The 24,385-nt window shown below is 43.9% G+C and overlaps 1 protein-coding gene across 1 annotated transcript in view; it reads right to left on the minus strand.

Annotated features, from left to right (window-relative positions):
* Window positions 1–24,385, minus strand: part of LOC139756078 (uncharacterized) — a 226,996-nt gene that overhangs the window by 69,952 nt on the left and 132,659 nt on the right. The gene's annotated exons all lie outside the window — the stretch shown is intronic.

The following is a 24,385-nucleotide window of genomic DNA, read 5'->3' on the forward strand; positions in this document are numbered from 1 at the left end:
GTGTTTTTTTTTTTTTTTTTTTGCTTTGTCGCTGTCTCCCGCGTTTGCGAGGTAGCGCAAGGAAACAGACGAAAGAAATGGCCCAACCCACCCCCATACACATGTATATACATACGTCCACACACGCAAATATACATACCTACACAGCTTTCCATGGTTTACCCCAGATGCTTCACATGCCTTGATTCAATCCACTGACAGCACGTCAACCCCGGTATACCACATCGCTCCAATTCACTCTATTCCTTGCCCTCCTTTCACCCTCCTGCATGTTCAGGCCCTGATCATACAAAATCTTTTTCACTCCATCTTTCCACCTCCAATTTGGTCTCCCTCTTCTCCTCGTTCCCTCCACCTCCGACACATATATCCTCTTGGTCAATCTTTCCTCACTCATTCTCTCCATGTGACCAAACCATTTCAAAACACCCTCTTCTGCTCTCTCAACCACGCTCTTTTTATTTCCACACATCTCTCTTACCCTTACGTTACTTACTCGATCAAACCACCTCACACCACACATTGTCCTCAAACATCTCATTTCCAGCACATCCATCCTCCTGCGCACAACTCTATCCATAGTCCACGCCTCGCAACCATACAACATTGTTGGAACCACTATTCCTTCAAACATACCCATTTTTGCTCTCCGAGATAATGTTCTCGACTTCCACACATTCTTCAAGGCTCCCAGAATTTTCGCCCCCTCCCCCACCCTATGATCCACTTCCACTTCCATGGTTCCATCCGCTGCCAGATCCACTCCCAGATATCTAAAACACTTCACTTTGATATATATTTTTATTATTATTATACTTTGTCGCTGTCTCCCGCGTTTGCGAGGTAGCGCAAGGAAACAGACGAAAGAAATGGCCCAACCCCCCCCCCATACACATGTATATACATACGTCCACACACACAAATATACATACCTACACAGCTTTCCATGGTTTACCCCAGACGCTTCACATGCCTTGATTCAATCCACTGACAGCACATCAACCCCGGTATACCACATCGCTCCAATTCACTCTATTCCTTGCCCTCCTTTCACCCTCCTGCATGTTCAGGCCCTGATCACACAAAATCTTTTTCACTCCATCTTTCCACCTCCAATTTGGTCTCCCTCTTCTCCTCGTTCCCTCCACCTCCGACACATATATCCTCTTGGTCAATCTTTCCTCACTCATTCTCTCCATGTGCCCAAACCACTTCAAAACACCCTCTTCTGCTCTCTCAACCACGCTCTTTTTATTTCCACACATCTCTCTTACCCTTACGTTACTCACTCGATCAAACCACCTCACACCACACATTGTCCTCAAACATCTCATTTCCAGCACATCCATCCTCCTGCACACAACTCTATCCATAGCCCACGCCTCGCAACCATACAACATTGTTGGAACCACTATTCCTTCAAACATACCCATTTTTGCTTTCCGAGATAATGTTCTCGACTTCCACACATTTGATATATTTGATATATATATATATATATATATATATATCCCTGGGGATAGGGGAGAAAGAATACTTCCCACGTATTCCCTGCGTGTCGTAGAAGGCGACTAAAAGGGAAGGGAGCGGGGGGCTGGAAATCCTCCCCTCTCAATTTTTTTTAATTTTCCAAAAGAAGGAACAGAGAAGGGGGCCAGGTGAGGATATTCCCTCAATGGCCCAGTTCTCTGTTCTTAACGCTACCTTGCTAACGCGGGAAATGGCGAATAGTTTGGTTGTATGGTTGCGAGGCGTGGGCTATGGATAGAGTTGTGCGCAGGAGGATGGATGTGCTGGAAATGAGATGTTTGAGGACAATGTGTGGTGTGAGGTGGTTTGATCGAGTAAGTAACGTAAGGGTAAGAGAGATGTGTGGAAATAAAAAGAGCGTGGTTGAGAGAGCAGAAGAGGGTGTTTTGAAATGGTTTGGGCACATGGAGAGAATGAGTGAGGAAAGATTGACCAAGAGGATATATGTGTCGGAGGTGGAGGGAACGAGGAGAAGAGGGAGACCAAATTGGAGGTGGAAAGATGGAGTGAAAAAGATTTTGTGTGATCGGGGCCTGAACATGCAGGAGGGTGAAAGGAGGGCAAGGAATAGAGTGAATTGGAGCGATGTGGTATACAGGGTTTGACGTGCTGTCAGTGGATTGAATCAAGGCATGTGAAGCGTCTGGGGTAAACCATGGAAAGCTGTGTAGGTATGTATATTTGCGTGTGTGGACGTGTGTATGTACATGTGTATGGGGGGGGGGGGTTGGGCCATTTCTTTCGTCTGTTTCCTTGCGCTACCTCGCAAACGCGGGAGACAGCGACAAAGTATAAAAAAAAAAAAAAAAAAAAAAAAAAAAATATATATATATATATATATGTATATATATATGTGGGCTATGGATAGAGTTGTGCGCAGGAGGATGGATGTGCTGGAAATGAGATGTGTGAGGACAATGTGTGGTGTGAGGTGGTTTGATCGAGTGAGTAACGTAAGGGTAAGAGAGATGTGTGGAAATAAAAAGAGCGTGGTTGAGAGAGCAGAAGAGGGTGTTTTGAAGTGGTTTGGGCACATGGAGAGGATGAGTGAGGAAAGATTGACCAAGAGGATATATGTGTCGGAGGTGGAGGAACAAGGAGAAGAGGGAGACCAAATTGGAGGTGGAAAGATGGAGTGAAAAAGATTTTGTGTGATCGGGGCCTGAACATGCAGGAGGGTGAAAGGAGGGCAAGGAATAGAGTGAATTGGAGCGATGTGGTATACCGGGGCTGACGTGCTGTCAGTGGATTGAATCAAGGCAGGTGAAGCGTCTGGGGTAAACCATGGAAAGCTGTGTAGGTATGTATATTTGCGTGTGTGGACGTGTGTATATACATGTGTATGGGGGGGGGGGGGGTTTGGGCCATTTCTTTCGTCTGTTTCCTTGCGCTACCTCGCAAACGCGGGAGACAGTGACAAGGTAAAAAAAAAAAAAAAAAAAAAAAAAAATATATATATATATATCAAAAAATATATATCTATGCCTAAGCAAAGATTTATGGAGACTACAAACCTTTCAAGTGGTATTTTTTCAAAGATTGAATATGGCTAACATCAATTAAAGTGAAAGGATTAAGTAGATGTTGGCTAACTCCCACAGTGATAATGAACCTTAGGAAAATAATGAAAGTGATTATGATGAGGACAAAGAAAGTCACCATATTTCAGCCTCAGATTACAATGAAAGTAAGGAATCAGATTAAAAATCAACACCGCAACATCACCCACAGAAATGGGCTAGACACACAGGATGGCTTGGCATAGACAATATGAATCTATTGGAGAGGAACCCAGTTCTCAGGTGAACAGCTGTGCATATATGTACACAGAGAAATAGGCCAGAATTTCCAGCTTTAAATGCAAACATAGATCAGGAACTCTGGTCTCTTTATCGATCAAGATATTTCAAATATTTTAGTGACAAACATGCACCTTTCCATCTGGAAGGAAAGGGTAAAATACTGTATACACAAAAGAGCAATGTGGAAAAGAGAGATTTTCTGAGGCTGCTGTTGGCAGGTATTTTTTACAAAAAGAGAAAGAACTTAGATGATTTGTGAAGCACAAATGACAAAGGCATGAAAAATTTTCAATCAACAATGTCTCTGCATTGTTTCAGATTTCTAATGGTTTGCCTCCAATTTGATAAAAAAGTAGCATGTCTTGCATGGAGTTTAGATGATACAGTAACCTCCATCATAGATGTTTTTGAAAAGTCTGACAAAAACGGTTCAGTGAATTATTCTGTGTTACTGTTGAGATGCTTGTAGGTTTCAGGGGCAAGCATCTGTTCAGGCAATACAGATAGATAGATAGATAGATAGAACCAGCCAAGTATGGTAAAAAGTCAAACAGCAACTGATGCTAATAAATGCTGTATGCAAAATGAAAGTTTATACAAGTAAGCAGCCAGACTGACCATCCAAGTAGATAATGCCACTGTAGTTGTGGTTCCCAGACTGATTTCTCCCATATAGGATCAGGTTGAAGTGTTACTAAGGACAACTGGTTCACTTCAACACCTTGCCTGCTATCATCAGAAACACCATGAAATGCACAGTAATCAAGTTTAAAAGTGCCCTAGACAAGTACCTAAAGAGTGCACCAGACCAGCCAGGCTGTGGGGGCTATGTGGTTCTGTGGGCTGTGACTTTCAACAGCTTGGTCATCCAACGACCAAACCCAACAGCCTGGGCTGGGCCCAGGCTGTGGAGGTAGAAGACCCGCTGAGGACTTCACCAGGTTTTCACCAGTTAAGGGCTCATAAAAATCTTACAGATGGATCATAACTTGTCCCTAATAAGAACAATCAGGAAAAACAAATGGTGAATTCCTAGACAATATTTGCAAACCAAAACTTGCCCTGTATGAGAGCTTAGCTGGTTTCCAAAGTGATGTAATACTGGTGTCCTACATGAGTATAAAAGAAATCAGTGTACTTTTCAGCAGTAGTACCCATCATGATTAAAAAATGTACCCACAGTCAGGAGATAAGAAGAAACCATAAATCAACACATCTTATAACAAGACCAAAGGACAGGTTGACATGACAGTCCAGCTGTCAGCAATGTACAACACTTCACGAAACACCCAACACTGCCCTCTGACTGTACTTTTTTCTCATGAATGTTTCACTTTTTCAGCTGTTGATTCTTTTGTTATCTTCAAATCAGAACTCTCACAAAATACTCATTTAACAGTTTTTCATAAATTAATTGTCTCTTAAGCTCACTGATGACCACCCTAAGAATTTAGAAAGCTAAAAGAAGAGCTGCAAGAAAAAAAAATCACACAGGACAGTAGGACCTTTAACGCACTGCCAAACCAGAGTATCATATACAACATGATGGTGCAAGTTCTTTAAAAGGTCAAATGATCATTACAATAATATGTGTTACCTGTGGTGAGCATGTGTTTTCAAACTGCAGTTAAGTTTACAATACATCCAGTGCCTTTAGTATCAAACAACAGTATGAAATTCATTAGCTTCACTGCAGTTAAGTTTACAGTACATCCAGTGTCTTTAGTATCAAACAACAGTATGAAATTCATTAGCTTCAGAGTTCACAGTAACATTAGGATAGAGAATGATTGGTTCAAATAATATTTCTTTACTTTTTGTGATTTTTTTTGGTAAATAAAATGACAAAAACAAATGTCAGAAGAATGTGAATTACGTAATTCGAAAATTCAAGGATTTTTCATCGATATCTCTCATACACAGGTATTTCTATACCCCAAAATAATTAGTAGGAAGGTGTTTCAATAAAAAATGTATCAACTTTTCTAAATCTTTTTTTATAAAGTGATATCAAACAGCAATTTGTAATACTTTCCATCATTCCATAATATGCTATGGTATCATTCATGTGATAACTATATGCATTCCATAATATGCTATGGTATCATTCATGTGATATTTATATGCATTCCATAATATGCTATGGTATCGTTCATGTGATATATGCACATAGAGATCTATGATCTAATGATTTTCTTTTAGGCACAGGGTGTGGTGCAACCCCATGATACGAAGGGTGTTCTGTATAGCATGGGTATTAAATTAAAGTGGGGTAACATATGTACGAGCAGTACAAAAAATAACTCAGACACTTATAGGCCTATCATCTAATGAAAATGGCACCTTAGATAATGATGATACAGAAATAGCTTCTTTATAAAACAAGGGCAGTATTCTGATACAGTGTGCAGTGTGCATGAATGGAAATTTTCCAAACATACTACAAAATGTATCCATCAGGACAGAAAATGAAAATTAGACAGTATTCAAGCTAGAAAGTACTTGAATATCTAGAAAATTAAATTCAAACATGTTAGCTGGTTCTGATAACTTCTCTTCTAGAATAATGAATACTGTAGCAACACAAGAGCTTGGTGTACCTCCTAGAGTCTGTAGTAACACAAAAGCTTGTGTTACTATCTAAAAAATCAATAAAAGGGAAAGGGCTGAATGACTGGAAGCTTGTAACTGTAACGTCAATTTACAAAAAAGTGACGGAATATGAGCATCAAATTTCTGACCTATCAGACTTACTCTGGTTTTAGGTATATTTGAAATACTAATTAGGGATACAAGCATTACCATAAATCTTTAAAAGATAAACTTATAAATGTCACATGAATTCCACAATGAATTATCATTTTCATCACATTACCTGTACATAGAATTCTGTAGCTTTTAGTATGAAAACTTAGATCCTAAAATATCATCAGGTATTACATATTTGGACTTCCAAAAAGCTCCTGATAAAGGACAGTATCACATAGAAGACTGTTAAATCAAACTAAAGCTCACAGCACAAGATATCAAATTTGCATTTGGATAGCTGACTAGCTTACAGATGAAAACAAAATTTTGTTTAACCTTCAAACAATGACCAACATCAGAACATTTTTTTTTTTTTTACATTGGAGACTCTAGTCACAGAAAAAGTCCAAATCAAGGCCAAGTCTTCACTGAAATATAAAGAGGATTATGAAAGGGAAAAAAGAAGAGAATAGGGAAAGTATCAAAGTATTTTGAAGGAAGTTGAAAACCCTTCTTTTAAAATGTGCTGGGTCATAATTATTGGCAAAAACATGAAAGGATAGAGAGTTCCACAGCTTCGAGGTGCAAGGAAAGAAACAATTATCAAAATGGCCCTCCCTTGAGTTGCCAACAGCCACCCCGTAATCATATGAAGCAGCAGCTTACTGAGCATTGCACGGTCTAGCTAGTGATGGTGGCATACAAGCAGCCAGCTCTTGGGAGTAAAAACCAAAGTAATACCTCAAGAAGAGGGAAAGTGAACTAACACTGCAGCATAGGGTAAGCAGGTCAAGTTTTGATGTTAGCCTTGGAGACTTTATAAGGCAGACCACTTTCAACTCAACTGTGTCAAGTAAGGGTGGAGCTACAACCACCCCAGATGTGAGAGCAGTGCTCTACACAAGGATGGATCAATCCAATGTATAAATGGAGCAACTGTTCAAAAGACGAATTTTTGACATCTAAACAGGACTACCAGTTTTTAAGAGGCAGACTTAGGTATTTTTGTAATGTAGAATTTCCAAGAAAAAGAGGATATTACAGTAATACTATGTTCATTGAGTCAAGAGATGGAATTAAAGAACCATTAAAGGAGAGGGGAGAGTTGGGAGGAATTTTTGAGAGACCGGCAAAAACTTGGTCTTGGATGAATTAAACTTAACCAGATTTCATCTTCCCCAATGAGATATTCTGTCCAAGTCTGAGTTTATAGAGGAAGTTTTGTTGAGACAAGATTCAGATCAAGTGAGAGAAGAAGAAACACAATGGAAGGATCTGGAGGAGTGCAGTTTTAAGTTGTCAGCGTATGAGTGCATTTAGTTATTTGGGGAAGAGATAAAATTGCTGGTAAGTAGGAGAAAAAGTGTAGGAGACAGAACAGAACTTTAAGGGACACCACTGTTGATGGAGAAAGGAGGGAGGCTGATCCATCAACAACCAAAGACATAAAGACCAGAAAGAAAGCTAGATATGAGGTAATGTGGTAAAGGAACTAAATTACTGGGAGTAGATGAAACTTCTGCAGCTTTATTCCCTGGAGCGCAGATGGGAGATATATCATCATCATCATCATCATGTATATCAGGTAAATCCTAGAAGGTATGGTTCCCAAATTACATTTGGAAACAGCTTCCTACTGGCATGACAGGGATGGAAGACTTTGTAGAATACACCTTTGAAATCCAAAGTTGTGATATGCACAAAAAAAAGAGAGAACATCTTAAACATTAAGGGCCCAAACTCTTCAACACCTTGCCTCCTATTATCAGAAAGAGAACTGACTGCATAGCACAGAAGTTTAAGAATGCTCTGGACAAGTAGCTACAAAGTGTACCAGAGCAGCCGGGTTATGGGGTCTATGTGGCAATGTAAATGCTTGGGTCCAGCCCAGGTTGTGATGGTGAAGACCCCCAAAGTTTTCACCAGGTATTCACCAGACAAGACACTAAGTAACTGGTAGTGCCACTGCCTGGAATACCCTCAAGCAGTCATTCAACAAGTCCCCAGTAGCAGGCTACACTAATATTGGTCCATATATTTCAACTATAAATTTCAGCTGCCTGAGGAACATAGGAGGGACTTTTGTATGCTCTATTAATTCATAAGTGTTTTACCTACTTTTACACTAATCAACCCTGCAATTCTCCAGATCTTTAGAGCACTCCCCATTATCACTTTATTACTGGATTTAAAAAAAGTTCTAATTCATGCAGTACCATTATAAACCAATTCAGTAAAGAAAAGTGCTGCAGGACTTTACCACATCAATGATGTTCTGAACTTAAATTTTTGATGCCACTACACTGCAATTTCCCTATGTTTCATTACAAGAAACATATATTCAATAATTTCATCCAAATCATTTGTACAGTACAATGTAGCTACTACAATAAGACAGGGACCAATCACCCTCATCTCGTAGAATTTCAATTTAAAAGCAACACAAATGAATATAATCTATGGATTTGGAAGAAGCACATATCAATGAATCCTTACACTTAGTAGAAGTGATTCAAACTGCATGATCGAGGGCATTTCTTTTATACTACAACATATCCTGTAGTAAGTAATCACAAGGAAGGCTAAGATCAGAGAAAAGATCCGGCTGATAAACATAAAAGTATATAAAACACTTTTAGAAATCAACAGAATCTATGAAACCCTCAACTAACTTCAGTGTGCAGCAAAACACATTAATGTTAGCATATTTTCACTATAAATCTCAGTTGCTACGAGAGTTTGATGACGTTTTCATAGGTTTTCTTGATGGTTAAACACCAGTTTGGCTTCAAATCACTATTACCTTTGGATATTGAGTGATATTGTTCAGCAGCACTATTGTAGTATTTGTAAAATATAACAGCAGTTGTGGAGCACGACTTGAAATATTGCCTCTAATCAAACAATATTAGTACAATGGTAGTAAAGATTAGGTATGTCAAATAAATATCAAACGGGGAAAAAAACGTAAAAAATCAAAATTGTCAATGAAAACCTCATCCAGTAGCCAATACGTATATATACCTGTAGCAGGATAATGATATACCAACATTAAATTAGTATGATACTGGAAGTTGCATGGCCACTCAGTGTGTCATCTGTTTGCTGATATTCAACAGCAGCGGCATGACACTGTCACGGGTGTGACTAGTATATTCTAACTTGAATAATCAATAAGATAAATTTTGACTGCTGGGAAAGTTAGAAGAGGGTTTTCATAGATTCTGTGTATATCTTAAAATTAAATCAATTCCATATTTTTCCTGATTTAAATACTCCTCATTATCATTGTTTTACTTAACATCATGTATTCGACATAATGCTCCACAAATGAAACAGTAACTAGTCTCTAAACACTACACTAGTACTACAAACTAAATCTCTCATTATCAAAATCTACCAGTAACTGGTGTTTTAATCATAATAATTCTACAAGCGTTCCACCAACTTTTACATTAATTAACCCAACATTTTCTCTGGTTTTCATAGCTCGCCCTCATAATCAATTTACTACTATTGCAGAGCAAAACACCATTTATTTTAGGTCTAAATGATTTCTAAAATTTGTAAGGAGTCCATTGGCATGCGTTTCTTCCCAATCAATAAATTATTTTTCCTATGATTTTTGTCATATTGTACCATTTCATAGAAACAAAGTTCATATTAGTACTACGGGGTACTGTACTGTACTGTGCCTGGCTAACTGTAACTTCTGGACTATGAAAAGATATAAGACCTTATAAGGTCACAGAAAATTCCTTGACTAGACTCCCATTTGGGCCAAGTATTGTGTATTGTTCAATAAGTAATCTTATTATAATCACAATAATGTTCTGTTACCACAAGTTGTTGCAAGTGATGATGTTCCAATATTGGGGTCAGGCTAGCTAGAGGCCCAGAGAAGCACCATCTTATCTGGGTCACAATCTTGCTCATTATTATCTTAATATATAACGTGTCCACATGTTACACCTCTAACTGTCATCATGGCTCTAACATCTACACTTACACCCACCTGGTTTGCTCATTTTGGCCAGAAATTTTGGTTTTCACCGCCAACGATCGAAACCACTTGTTTTGTTTATGCTGTTAACAAATGAAGCACGTGAAGCGTCCGACCCACCTCACGCCCATATTACTCTCTCTATCTCCCCGACCCACCTCACGCCCATATTACTCTCTCTATCTCCCCGACCCACCTCACGCCCATATTACTCTCTCTATCTCCCCGACCCACCTCACGCCCATATTACTCTCTCTATCTCCCGGCCCACCTCACGCCCATATTACTCTCTCTATCTCCCCGACCCACCTCACGCCCATATTACTCTCTCTATCTCCCCGACCCACCTCACGCCCATATTACTCTCTCTATCTCCCCGGCCCACCTCACGCCCATATTACTCTCTCTATCTCCCCGGCCCACCTCACGCCCATATTACTCTCTCTATCTCCCCGACCCACCTCACGCCCATATTACTCTCTCTATCTCCCGGCCCACCTCACGCCCATATTACTCTCTCTATCTCCCCGGCCCACCTCACGCCCATATTACTCTCTCTATCTCCCCGACCCACCTCACGCCCATATTACTCTCTCTATCTCCCCGACCCACCTCACGCCCATATTACTCTCTCTATCTCCCCGACCCACCTCACGCCCATATTACTCTCTCTATCTCCCCGGCCCACCTCACGCCCATATTACTCTCTCTATCTCCCCGGCCCACCTCACGCCCATATTACTCTCTCTATCTCCCCGGCCCACCTCACGCCCATATTACTCTCTCTATCTCCCCGGCCCACCTCACGCCCATATTACCTCTCTATCTCCCCGGCCCACCTCACGCCCATATTACTCTCTCTATCTCCCCGGCCCACCTCACGCCCATATTACTCTCTCTATCTCCCCGGACCCACCTCACGCCCATATTACTCTCTCTATCTCCCCGGCCCACCTCACGCCCATATTACTCTCTCTATCTCCCCCGGCCCACCTCACGCCCATATTACTCTCTCTATCTCCCGGCCCAACCTCACGCCCATATTACTCTCTCTATCTCCCCGGCCCCACCTCACGCCATATTACTCCCTCTCTATCTCCCCGCCCACCTCACGCCCATATTACTCTCTCTATCTCCCCCGGCCCACCTCACGCCCATATTACTCTCTCTATCTCCCCGGCCCACCTCACGCCCATATTACTCTCTCTATCTCCCCGACCCACCTCCACGCCCATATTACTCTCTCTATCTCCCCCGACCCACCTCACGCCCATATTACTCTCTCTATCTCCCCGGCCCCACCTCACGCCCATATTACTCTCTCTATCTCCCCGCCCACCTCACGCCCATATTACTCTCTCTATCTCCCCGGCCCACCTCACGCCCATATTACTCTCTCTATCTCCCCGACCCACCTCACGCCCATATTACTCTCTCTATCTCCCCGGACCCACCTCACGCCCATATTACTCTCTCTATCTCCCCGACCCACCTCACGCCCATATTACTCTCTCTATCTCCCCGGCCCACCTCACGCCCATATTACTCTCTCTATCTCCCCGACCCACCCTCACGCCCATATTACTCTCTCTATCTCCCCGACGCCCACCTCACGCCCATATTACTCTCTCTATCTCCCCGGCCCACCTCACGCCCATATTACTCTCTCTATCTCCCCGGCCCACCTCACGCCCATATTACTCTCTCTATCTCCCCGCCCACCTCACGCCCATATTACTCTCTCCTATCTCCCCGGCCCACCTCACGCCCATATTACTCTCTCTATCTCCCCGACCCACCTCACGCCCATATTACTCTCTCTATCTCCCGGCCCACCTCACGCCCATATTACTCTCTCTATCTCCCCGGCCCACCTCACGCCCATATTACTCTCTCTATCTCCCGACCCACCTCACGCCCATAATTACTCTCTTCTATCTCCCCGACCCACCTCACGCCCATATTACTCTCTCTATCTCCCCGGCCCACCTCACGCCCATATTACTCTCTCTATCTCCCCGGCCCACCTCACGGCCCATATTACTCTCTCTATCTCCCCGACCCACCTCACGCCCATATTACTCTCTCTATCTCCCCGCCCACCTCACGCCATATTACTCTCTCTATCTCCCCGGCCACCTCACGCCCATATTACCTCTCTATCTCCCGGCCCACCTCACCCCATATTACTCTCTCTATCTCCCCGACCCACCTCACGCCCCATATTACTCTCTCTATCTCCCCGGCCCACCTCACGCCAATACTCTCTCTATCTCCCCGGCCCACCTCACGCCCATATTACTCTCTCTATCTCCCCGACCCACCTCACGCCCATATTACTCTCTCTATCTCCCCGGCCCACCTCACGCCCATATTACTCTCTCTATCTCCCCGACCCACCTCACGCCCATATTACTCTCTCTATCTCCCGGCCCACCTCACGCCCATATTACTCTCTCTATCTCCCCGACCCACCTCACGCCCATATTACTCTCTCTATCTCCCCGGCCCACCTCACGCCCATATTACTCTCTCTATCTCCCCGGCCCACCTCACGCCCATATTACTCTCTCTATCTCCCCGGCCCACCTCACGCCCATATTACTCTCTCTATCTCCCCGACCCACCTCACGCCCATATTACTCTCTCTATCTCCCCGGCCCACCTCACGCCCATATTACTCTCTCTATCTCCCCGACCCACCTCACGCCCATATTACTCTCTCTATCTCCCCGGCCCACCTCACGCCCATATTACTCTCTCTATCTCCCCGACCCACCTCACGCCCATATTACTCTCTCTATCTCCCCGGCCCACCTCACGCCCATATTACTCTCTCTATCTCCCCGACCCACCTCACGCCCATATTACTCTCTCTATCTCCCCGGCCCACCTCACGCCCATATTACTCTCTCTATCTCCCCGGCCCACCTCACGCCCATATTACTCTCTCTATCTCCCGACCCACCTCACGCCCATATTACTCTCTCTATCTCCCGACCCACCTCACGCCCATATTACTCTCTCTATCTCCCCGGCCCACCTCACGCCCATATTACTCTCTCTATCTCCCCGGCCCACCTCACGCCCATATTACTCTCTCTATCTCCCCGGCCCACCTCACGCCCATATTACTCTCTCTATCTCCCCGGCCCACCTCACGCCCATATTACTCTCTCTATCTCCCCGGCCCACCTCACGCCCATATTACTCTCTCTATCTCCCCGGCCCACCTCACGCCCATATTACTCTCTCTATCTCCCCGGCCCACCTCACGCCCATATTACTCTCTCTATCTCCCCGGCCCACCTCACGCCCATATTACTCTCTCTATCTCCCCGACCCACCTCACGCCCATATTACTCTCTCTATCTCCCCGGCCCACCTCACGCCCATATTACTCTCTCTATCTCCCCGGCCCACCTCACGCCCATATTACTCTCTCTATCTCCCCGGCCCACCTCACGCCCATATTACTCTCTCTATCTCCCCGGACCAGCCAATCCACTCACCCCCATATTACTCTCTCTATCTCCCGGCCCACCTCACGCCCATATTACTCTCTCTCTATCTCCCCGGCCCACCTCACGCCCATATTACTCTCTCTATCTCCCCGGCCCACCTCACGCCCATATTACTCTCTCTATCTCCCCGGCCCACCTCACGCCCATATTACTCTCTCTATCTCCCGGCCCACCTCACGCCCATATTACTCTCTCTATCTCCCCGGCCCACCTCACGCCCATATTACTCTCTCTATCTCCCGGCCCACCTCACGCCCATATTACTCTCTCTATCTCCCCGGCCCACCTCACGCCCATATTACTCTCTCTATCTCCCCGGCCCACCTCACCCCATATTACTCTCTCTATCTCCCCGGCCCACCTCACGCCCATATTACTCTCTCTATCTCCCCGGCCCACCTCACGCCCATATTACTCTCTCTATCTCCCCGGCCCACCTCACGCCCATATTACTCTCTCTATCTCCCCGGCCCACCTCACGCCCATATTACTCTCTCTATCTCCCCGGCCCACCTCACGCCCATATTACTCTCTCTATCTCCCCGGCCCACCTCACGCCCATATTACTCTCTCTATCTCCCCGGCCCACCTCACGCCCATATTACTCTCTCTATCTCCCCCGGCCCACCTCACGCCCATATTACTCTCTCTATCTCCCCGCCCACCTCACGCCCATATTACTCTCTCTATCTCCCCGCCCACCTCACGCCCATATTACTCTATCTCCCCGGCCCACCTCACGCCCATATTGCTCTCTCTATCTCCCCGGCCCACCTCACGCCCATATTACTCTCTCTATCTCCCCGGCCCACCTCACGCCCATATTACTCTATCTCCCCGGCCCACCTCACGCCCATATTACTCTCTCTATCTTCCCGGCCCACCTCACGCCCATATTACTCTCTCTATCTCCCCGGCCCACCTCACGCCCATATTACTCTCTCTATCTCCCCGGCCCACCTCACGCCCATATTACTCTCTCTATCTCCCCGGCCCACCTCACGCCCATATTACTCTCTCTATCTCCCCGGCCCACCTCACGCCCATATTACTCTCTCTATCTCCCCGGCCCACCTCACGCCCATATTACTCTCTCTATCTCCCCGGCCCACCTCACGCCCATATTACTCTCTCTATCTCCCCGGCCCACCTCACGCCCATATTGCTCTCTCTATCTCCCCTGCCCACCTCACGCCCATATTACTCTCTCTATCTCCCCGGCCCACCTCACGCCCATATTACTCTCTCTATCTCCCCGGCCCACCTCACGCCCATATTACTCTCTCTATCTCCCCGGCCCACCTCACGCCCATATTACTCTCTCTATCTCCCCGGCCCACCTCACGCCCATATTACTCTATCTCCCCGGCCCACCTCACGCCCATATTACTCTCTCTATCTCCCCGGCCCACCTCACGCCCATATTACTCTCTCTATCTCCCCGGCCCACCTCACGCCCATATTACTCTCTCTATCTCCCCGGCCCACCTCACGCCCATATTACTCTCTCTATCTCCCCGGCCCACCTCACGCCCATATTACTCTCTCTATCTCCCCGGCCCACCTCACGCCCATATTACTCTCTCTATCTCCCCGGCCCACCTCACGCCCATATTACTCTCTCTATCTCCCCGGCCCACCTCACGCCCATATTACTCTCTCTATCTCCCCGACCCACCTCACGCCCATATTACTCTCTCTATCTCCCCGGCCCACCTCACGCCCATATTACTCTCTCTATCTCCCCGGCCCACCTCACGCCCATATTACTCTATCTATCTCCCCGGCCCACCTCACGCCCATATTACTCTCTCTATCTCCCCGGCCCACCTCACGCCCATATTACTCTCTCTATCTCCCCGGCCCACCTCACGCCCATATTACTCTCTCTATCTCCCCGGCCCACCTCACGCCCATATTACTCTCTCTATCTCCCCGGCCCACCTCACGCCCATATTACTCTCTCTATCTCCCCTGCCCACCTCACGCCCATATTACTCTATCTACAGTATCTTCGTGTACTCCAGTCTCTCTCACCCTACTCCATTACTTTCCTGTGTTCCAGTCTCCTATAATTCAATCTCTCTCAGAGTACTCTGTCTCACGGTATCTCTCAGGTTAGTCTATCTTCCTACACTCCAGTCACTCCCTATCATCCAGTCTCCCTATGTACTCCAGTCACACAGTGTCTAATCATATTCCAGTCTCTCACTGTACTCTATTCTCTCTCTGTAATCCAGTCTCTCACTGTTCTTCATTTTGACTCTCACAGTGTTCCAGTATATCATTGTACTCCAGTCTCTCACTGTAACCTGGTGTCAGTATCTCTCCATGTACCAGAGTCTCTCATTGAACGCCAGTCTCTCCTTGTATCGAGTTTCTCAGTGCATTCCACTTTTGCAATGTCTTTCACCTTATTTCAATATCTCATCGTACTCCAGCCTCTTCCTGCAATGTAGTTCCTCATTGTACTCCACTCTCACAATGTCTTTCACTGAACTCCAGTCTCTCACTGTAATCCAGTCTTCTCTTGTAATCCAGTCTCTCAATGCATTCTAGTCTCTCACTGTAATCCAGTCTTCTCTTGTAATCCAGTCTCTCAATGCATTCTAGTCTCTCACTGTAATCCATTATCTCCTGTACTCCATCACTCCTTATAATGCAGTCTTTCACCGTACTTCGGTCTCACATAATCTCACACTGCACTTTAGTCTCTCACTGTACTCGAGTCACAGATTATCTCTCATTGCACTCCAGTGTATACAACTGCCTAACAGCGTCTCTCTCTGTTACCCAAACGTTCACTCATTGTTGTCTCTCCCTGTAATCCAGTTTTTCTATGTAATCCAATCTCACAACATCTCAGAATTCCATTATCTCACTGTGCTCCAGTCTTTTCCTGTAATACATTTTATCAATGTACTAGTCTCGCAATGTCTCTCACTGTGCCCCATTCTCACAGGATCTCTCACCGTACTTCAATATCTCATCGTATTCGTCTCACATTCTGCTCCGGTTTGTCATTGTACTTTAGTCTCACAGTGTCTCTCAGTGTATTACAGTCTCATTGTTTTACACTGTACCCGTCTTACAGCATCTCTCTCTCTCTCTCTCTCTCTCTCTCTCTCTCTCTCTCTCTCTCTCTCTGTACTTCAATATATCTTCAGTGTACCACAGTCAGACGATATTTTACAAAGTACTCCAATCTCACCCACTGTATTCCTTTCACATTGTTTTCTAGTATACTTCAGTCTCCCAGTCTTCCTCACTGCATTCCTGTCTCATTGTTTTATTATGTTATCCAGAGTATGTCTCACTGTAGACCATTCTCTGAGAGTCTCATCTTATACCCCAGTCTCAGAGTATGTCGTCTCTCGTTAACCTACAGTGCGCCTGTGTTCCTCTGTGAGCACGTCTCACAATTTCTTTCAGTTTATCTCTCTCCCAGGATAACCCATTTTCTCTCTCAGAGTACCTTAATTCACATATCTCTGTGTCTCACAATGCACCAATGAGCCCCAATTTCTCAGTAAAATTAAGTTTCTCAATGTCTCCCAGTGTATCCTAGTACAGTATGTATCACAGTGTACCCCAGTATGTATCACAGTGTACCCCAGTATGTATCACAGTGTACCCCAGTATGTATCACAGTGTACCCCAGTATGTATCACAGTGTACCCCAGTATGTATCACAGTGTACCCCAGTATGTATCACAGTGTACCCCAGTATGTATCACAGTGTACCCCAGTATGTATCACAGTGTACCCCAGTATGTATCACAGTGTACCCCAGTATGTATCACAGTGTACCCCAGTATGTATCACAGTGTACCCCAGTATGTATCATAGTGTACCCCAGTATGTATCACAGTGTACCCCAGTATGTATCACAGTGTACCCCAGTATCAGTGCACCCCAGGCTCACAATCTCTTACAACAACAAAAAACTGTCACAGGGTCTCTCAGTATACACTAGTCTTACAGTATACCCCAGTCTAACAGTAAGTCATTGTCTCAGTGTATCCCAGTCATACCGTGCACGCTGGTCTGACAGTGTGCACTACCCTCATAGTGTACCTACCCTAGTCTCACGGTATATTCTAGTCTCAAAATGTACTCCAGTTTCACAGTATACCTTAGTCTCACAGTGTACTCGATTCACAGTATACTCTAGTCTCAGAATATGCCCGAGTCTCACAGTGTAACCAATCTTTCAGTGTACCTTAGTCTCGTTGTATAACTTAATCTGACAGTGTATGCCCTTGTCTCATAATGTACCTTAATCTCACAGAGTACCCAAGTCTCAATGTAAGCTAACCTCAAAGACAGACTCTGGCAGAGGTCAGGGAACAGTGTATCTTATGCTAGGGAAGTAACTATACCTGAGAGTCAAGTGTTTCTGTACTGACCAACATGACATTATCATCTCGGCTGAAAGGAAAATGGGATAAGAGAAGAAAAACGAAATTAATGAAAATATCAATGTAACCTTCAATTTTTGAAGCAAAACATGAAACTGAGCTGATAAACTTGATGCAAAGTAATGTCTATGAATAGATTAATGAAAGTAAAGAAACTGGATAGCACATATAGTGAACAGAAGTTTAAAAGTTCTTATGAAAGTAAATTCAAAAGATGGCGCCCTATGAGTGTAGAACTCACTCTCCGTACAAGAAACGAAGCTCTTTCACAGTAGAAGTGTATCTCCATACAAGAGATGAATCACTACAATTCCCATTCTGTACTGTACAAGATAACTCCGTCCTCTTACAGTGCAACAGATGAAGCCTCTCGAATGTAGAACCCCCATCTTGTATAATAATGGTAGGTAAATAATAGCCTAGTTTGGGATGAAATTAAAAGTCAGCATTACCACGTAGAAGAAAACGGATGAATATTAAAACATAAACTGTAGGAAACCTAACTGTTTGGATGATAAGGGGCGACTTTGATCTATAATTATCTTTATCTATGTGGAATTAAACTAACTTTCACCTACCAATAAGAAAAGGACTGAAGACCAAACTTGCATGGGTAGTAAAAGATAAATATTAAGGATAACTAAGGCACAATTAGATTATACTGCGTACAATGGAAATAATCAGATACTATGACTAACATGGTAACCAGCAATGTATGGTGACCTGCAGAGTATGGTGACCTGCAGAGTATGGTGACCAGCAGAGTATGGTGACCTGCAGAGTACGGTGACCAGCAGAGTATGGTGACCTGCAAAGTATGGAGGCCAGCAGAGTATGGTGACCTGCAGAGTATGGTGACAAGCAGAGTATGGTGACCAGCAGAATATGGTGACCAGCAGAGTATGGTGACCTGCAGAGTATGGTGACCAGCAGATTATGGTGACCAGCAGAGTATGGTGACCTGCAGAGTATGGTAGCCTGCAAAGTATGGAGGCCAGCAGAGTATGGTGACCAGCAGAGTATGGTGACCAGCAAAGTATGATGTGCAAAGTATGGTGACCTGCAGAGTATGATGCCCAACAGAGTATGGTGACCAGCAGAGTATGGTGACTTGCAGAGTATGATGCCTAGCAGAGCATAGTGACCAGCAGAGTATGGAAGCCAGCATAGTATGGTGACCAGCAGAGTATGATGTCCAGCAAAGTATGGTGACCGGCAGAATATGGTGACTTGCAGAGTATGGAGACCAGCAGAGTATGGTGACCTGCAGAGTATGGTGACCAGCAGGGTATGGTGACCAGCAGACTATGATGCCTAGCAGAGTATGGTGACCAGCAGAGTATGGTGACCAGCAGAGTATGGTGACCAGCAGAGTATGGAGGCCAGCAGAGTATGGAGGCCAGCAGAGTATGGTGACCAGCAGAGTATGGAGGCCAGCAGAGTATGGTGACCAGCAAAGTATGGAGGCCAGCAGAGTATGGAGGCCAGCAGAGTATGGTGACCAGCACAGTATGGTGACCAGCAGAGTATGGAGGCCAGCAGAGTATGGAGGCCAGCAGAGTATGGTGACCAGCAGAGTATGGAGGCCAGCAGAGTATGGTGACCAGCAGAGTATGATGTGCAGAGTATGGTGACCTGCAGAGTATGATGCCCAACAGAGTATGGTGACCAGCAGAGTATGGAGGCCAGCAGAGTATGGAGGCCAGCAGAGTATAGTGACCTGCATAGTATGGTGACCAGCAGAGTATGGTGACCAGCAGAGTATGATGCCTAGCAGAGTATGGTGACCAGCAGAGTATGGTGACCAGCAGAGTATGGAGGCCAGCAGAGTATGGAGGCCAGCAGAGTATGGTGACCAGCAGAGTATGGTGACCAGCAGAGTATGGTGACCAGCAGAGTATGGAGGCCAGCAGAGTATGGTGACCAGCAGAGTATGGTGACCAGCAGAGTATGGTGACCAGCAGAGTATGGTGACCAGCAGAGTATGGAGGCCAGCAGAGTATGGTGACCAGCAGAGTATGATGCCCAACAGAGTATGGTGACCAGCAGAGTATGGTGACCAGCAGAGTATGGTGACCAGCAGAGTATGGTGACCTGCAGAGTATGGTGACCTGCAAAGTATGGAGGCCAGCAGAGTATGGAGTCCAGCAGAGTATGGTGACCAGCAGAGTATGGAGGCCAGCAGAGTATGGTGACCAGCAGAGTATGGAGTCCAGCAGAGTATGGTGACCAGCAGAGTATGGTGACCAGCAGAGTATGGTGACCAGCAGAGTATGGAGTCCAGCAGAGTATGGTGACCAGCAGAGTATGGAGGCCAGCAGAGTATGGTGACCAGCAGAGTATGGTGACCTGCAGAGTATGGTGACCAGCAGAGTATGGAGGCCAGCAGAGTATGGAGGCCAGCAGAGTATGGAGGCCAGCAGAGTATGGTGACCAGCAGAGTATGGAGGCCAGCAGAGTATGGAGGCCAGCAGAGTATGGAGGCCAGCAGAGTATGGTGACCAGCAGAGTATGGTGACCAGCAGAGTATGGAGGCCAGCAGAGTATGGAGGCCAGCAGAGTATGGAGGCCAGCAGAGTATGGTGACCAGCAGAGTATGGAGGCCAGCAGAGTATGGTGACCAGCAGAGTATGGTGACCAGCAGAGTATGGTGACCAGCAGAGTATGGAGGCCAGCAGAGTATGGTGACCAGCAGAGTATGGAGTCCAGCAGAGTATGGTGACCAGCAGAGTATGGTGACCAGCAGAGTATGGTGACCAGCAGAGTATGGAGTCCAGCAGAGTATGGTGACCAGCAGAGTATGGAGGCCAGGAGAGTATGGTGACCAGCAGAGTATGGTGACCTGCAGAGTATGGTGACCAGCAGAGTATGAAGGCCAGCAGAGTATGGTGACCAGCAGAGTATGGAGGCCAGCAGAGTATGGAGGCCAGCAGAGTATGGTGACCAGCAGAGTATGGTGACCAGCAGAGTATGGAGGCCAGCAGAGTATGGAGGCCTGCAGAGTATGGAGGCCAGCAGAGTATTGTGACCAGCAGAGTATGGAGACCTGCAGAGTATGATGACCAGCAGAGTATGGAGGCCAGCAGAGTATGGAGGCCAGCAGAGTATGGTGACCAGCAGAGTATGGAGGCCAGCAGAGTATGGAGGCCAGCAGAGTATGGAGGCCAGCAGAGTATGGAGGCCAGCAGAGTATGGTGACCAGCAGAGTATGGTGACCAGCAGAGTATGGAGGCCAGCAGAGTATGGAGGCCAGCAGAGTATGGTGACCAGCAGAGTATGGAGGGCAGCAGAGTATGGTGACCAGCAGAGTATGGAGGCCAGCAGAGTATGGAGGCCAGCAGAGTATGGAGGCCAGCAGAGTATGGAGGCCAGCAGAGTATGGAGGCCAGCAGAGTATGGTGACCAGCAGAGTATGGTGACCAGCAGAGTATGGAGGCCAGCAGAGTATGGAGGCCAGCAGAGTATGGTGACCAGCAGAGTATGGTGACCAGCAGAGTATGGAGGCCAGCAGAGTATGGTGACCAGCAGAGTATGGTGACCAGCAGAGTATGGAGGCCAGCAGAGTATGGTGACCAGCAGAGTATGGTGACCAGCAGAGTATGGTGACCAGCAGAGTATGGAGGCCAGCAGAGTATGGTGACCAGCAGAGTATGGTGACCAGCAGAGTATGGTGACCAGCATTGTATGCGTATATCTACTATTACACAGCGCTGTATGTGCCTACACTCACACGTGTCTGTGTACATGTTTACACACATATGTAGGTGTCCATATATGGGAGAACACTTGGAGTGAGTATGTCGACTATATAGACGTATATATCATGCCAAGTATGTTCCTGTACCAGACCCACGTTCCTGTAATGCATGTATTAGGCCAAGTATGTTCCTGTACCAGACCCACGTTCCTGTAATGCATGTATTAGGCCAGGTATGTTCTTGCATTAGAGTAATATAGAGCTACTAAACGCATTTTCTTCTTTAATCATTAGTTGTATGTTTGAAAGGATAAATAATAGAGATCAATATTAGCTTGTGGAAGCACAGTTTATTTATTATTCTGTTTCAGAAATGTTGATTACAAATGTTGATCCACTAGGCCGCCCGCCCGCCCGCCTCCCATCACACTCACACTCCATCTGTGACGTAGAGTAACACGGCCAGCAGGTAACGTACCACGTCAGGACGTGACGCACCAGTCCTGGACGTGACGCATCAGTCCTGGACGTGACGCACTAGTCCTGGACGTGACGCACTAGTCCTGGACGTGACGCACCAGTCCTGGACGTGACGCACCAGTCCTGGACGTGACGCACCAGTCCTGGACGTGACGCACCAGTCCTGGACGTGACGCACCAGGTCAGGATGTAGTAAAGAAGACTCTTAAGTAATCAAATACATACAATCTTATTACTTGGGCCTTTCTGTGTAAAGGTTACTAAGAGGAAGGAAGGAAGGAAGGAAGGAAGGAAGGAAGGAAGGAAGAAGGAAGGAAGCCCATCTCACCACAGGAACTATTATTATTATTACTATTATCATTATCATAATTATTATTAAGAAATTAAAGTACTAAGATGCTGGACATAGGTAAGAGTCATGTAAGGTGAGATGAACCACATATTATGGCGATGGTTTTTTCTCCATAAGAAATAGTGTCATTACCTTTGGATGATATATTCTTAACTGTAAGTGTCTAACATCATTTAAGTTACCTACAACTGATAACAAATGTATATGTAACAAATGTATACATATATGTAACAAATGTATACATACAAGTAACAAATGTACATATATAACAAATGTATACATATATGTAACAAATGTATACATATATGTAACAAATGTATACATATATGTAACAAATGTATACATATATGTAACAAATGTATACATACAAGTAACAAATGTACATATATAACAAATGTATACATATATGTAACAAATGTATACATATATGTAACAAATGTATACATATATGTAACAAATGTATACATATATGTAACAAATGTATACATACAAGTAACAAATGTACATATATAACAAATGTATACATATATGTAACAAATGTATACATATATGTAACAAATGTATACATACAAGTAACAAATGTACATATATAACAAATGTATACATATATGTAACAAATGTATACACATATGTAACAAATGTATACATATATGTAACAAATGTATACATATATGTAAAAAATGTATACATATATGTAACAAATGTATACATATATGTAAAAAATGTATACACATATGTAACAAATGTATACATATATGTAACAAATGTATACATATATGCAACAAATGTATACATATATGTAAAAAATGTATACACATATGTAACAAATGTATACACATATGTAACAAATGTAAACATATATGTAACAAATGTATACATATAAGTAACACATGTATACATATGTAACAAATGTATACATATATGTAACAAATGTATACATATATGCAACAAATGTATACATATATGTAAAAAATGTATACACATATGTAACAAATGTATACATACAAGTAACAAATGTACATATATAACAAATGTATACATATATGTAACAAATGTATACACATATGTAACAAATGTATACATATATGTAACAAATGTATACATATACGTAAAAAATGTATACATATATGTAACAAATGTATACATATATGTAAAAAATGTATACACATATGTAACAAATGTATACATATATGTAACAAATGTATACATATATGCAACAAATGTATACATATATGTAAAAAATGTATACACATATGTAACATATGTATACACATATGTAACAAATGTATACATATATGTAACAAATGTATACATATATGTAACAAATGTGTACATATATGTAACAAATGTATACACATATGTAAAAAATGTATACATATATGTAACAAATGTATACATATATGTAACAAATGTATACATATATGTAACAAATGTATACATATATGTAACAAATGTATACATATAAGTAACACATGTATACATATGTAACAAATGTATACATATATGTAACAAATGTATACATATATGTAACAAATGTATACATATATGTAACAAATGTATACATATATGTAACAAATGTATACATATATGTAACAAATGTATACATATATGTCACACATGTATACATATATGTAACAAATGTATACATCTATAACAAATGTATACATATATGTAACAAATACATACATATATGTAACAAATGTATACATATATGTAACAAATGTATACATATATGTTACAAATGTATACATATATGTCACACATGTATACATATATGTAACAAATGTATACATTATATAACAAATGTATACATATATGTAACAAATGT

The sequence above is a fragment of the Panulirus ornatus genome, chromosome 2 (assembly GCF_036320965.1).
Source record: "Panulirus ornatus isolate Po-2019 chromosome 2, ASM3632096v1, whole genome shotgun sequence".
Classification (NCBI taxonomy): Eukaryota; Metazoa; Arthropoda; class Malacostraca; order Decapoda; family Palinuridae; genus Panulirus; species Panulirus ornatus.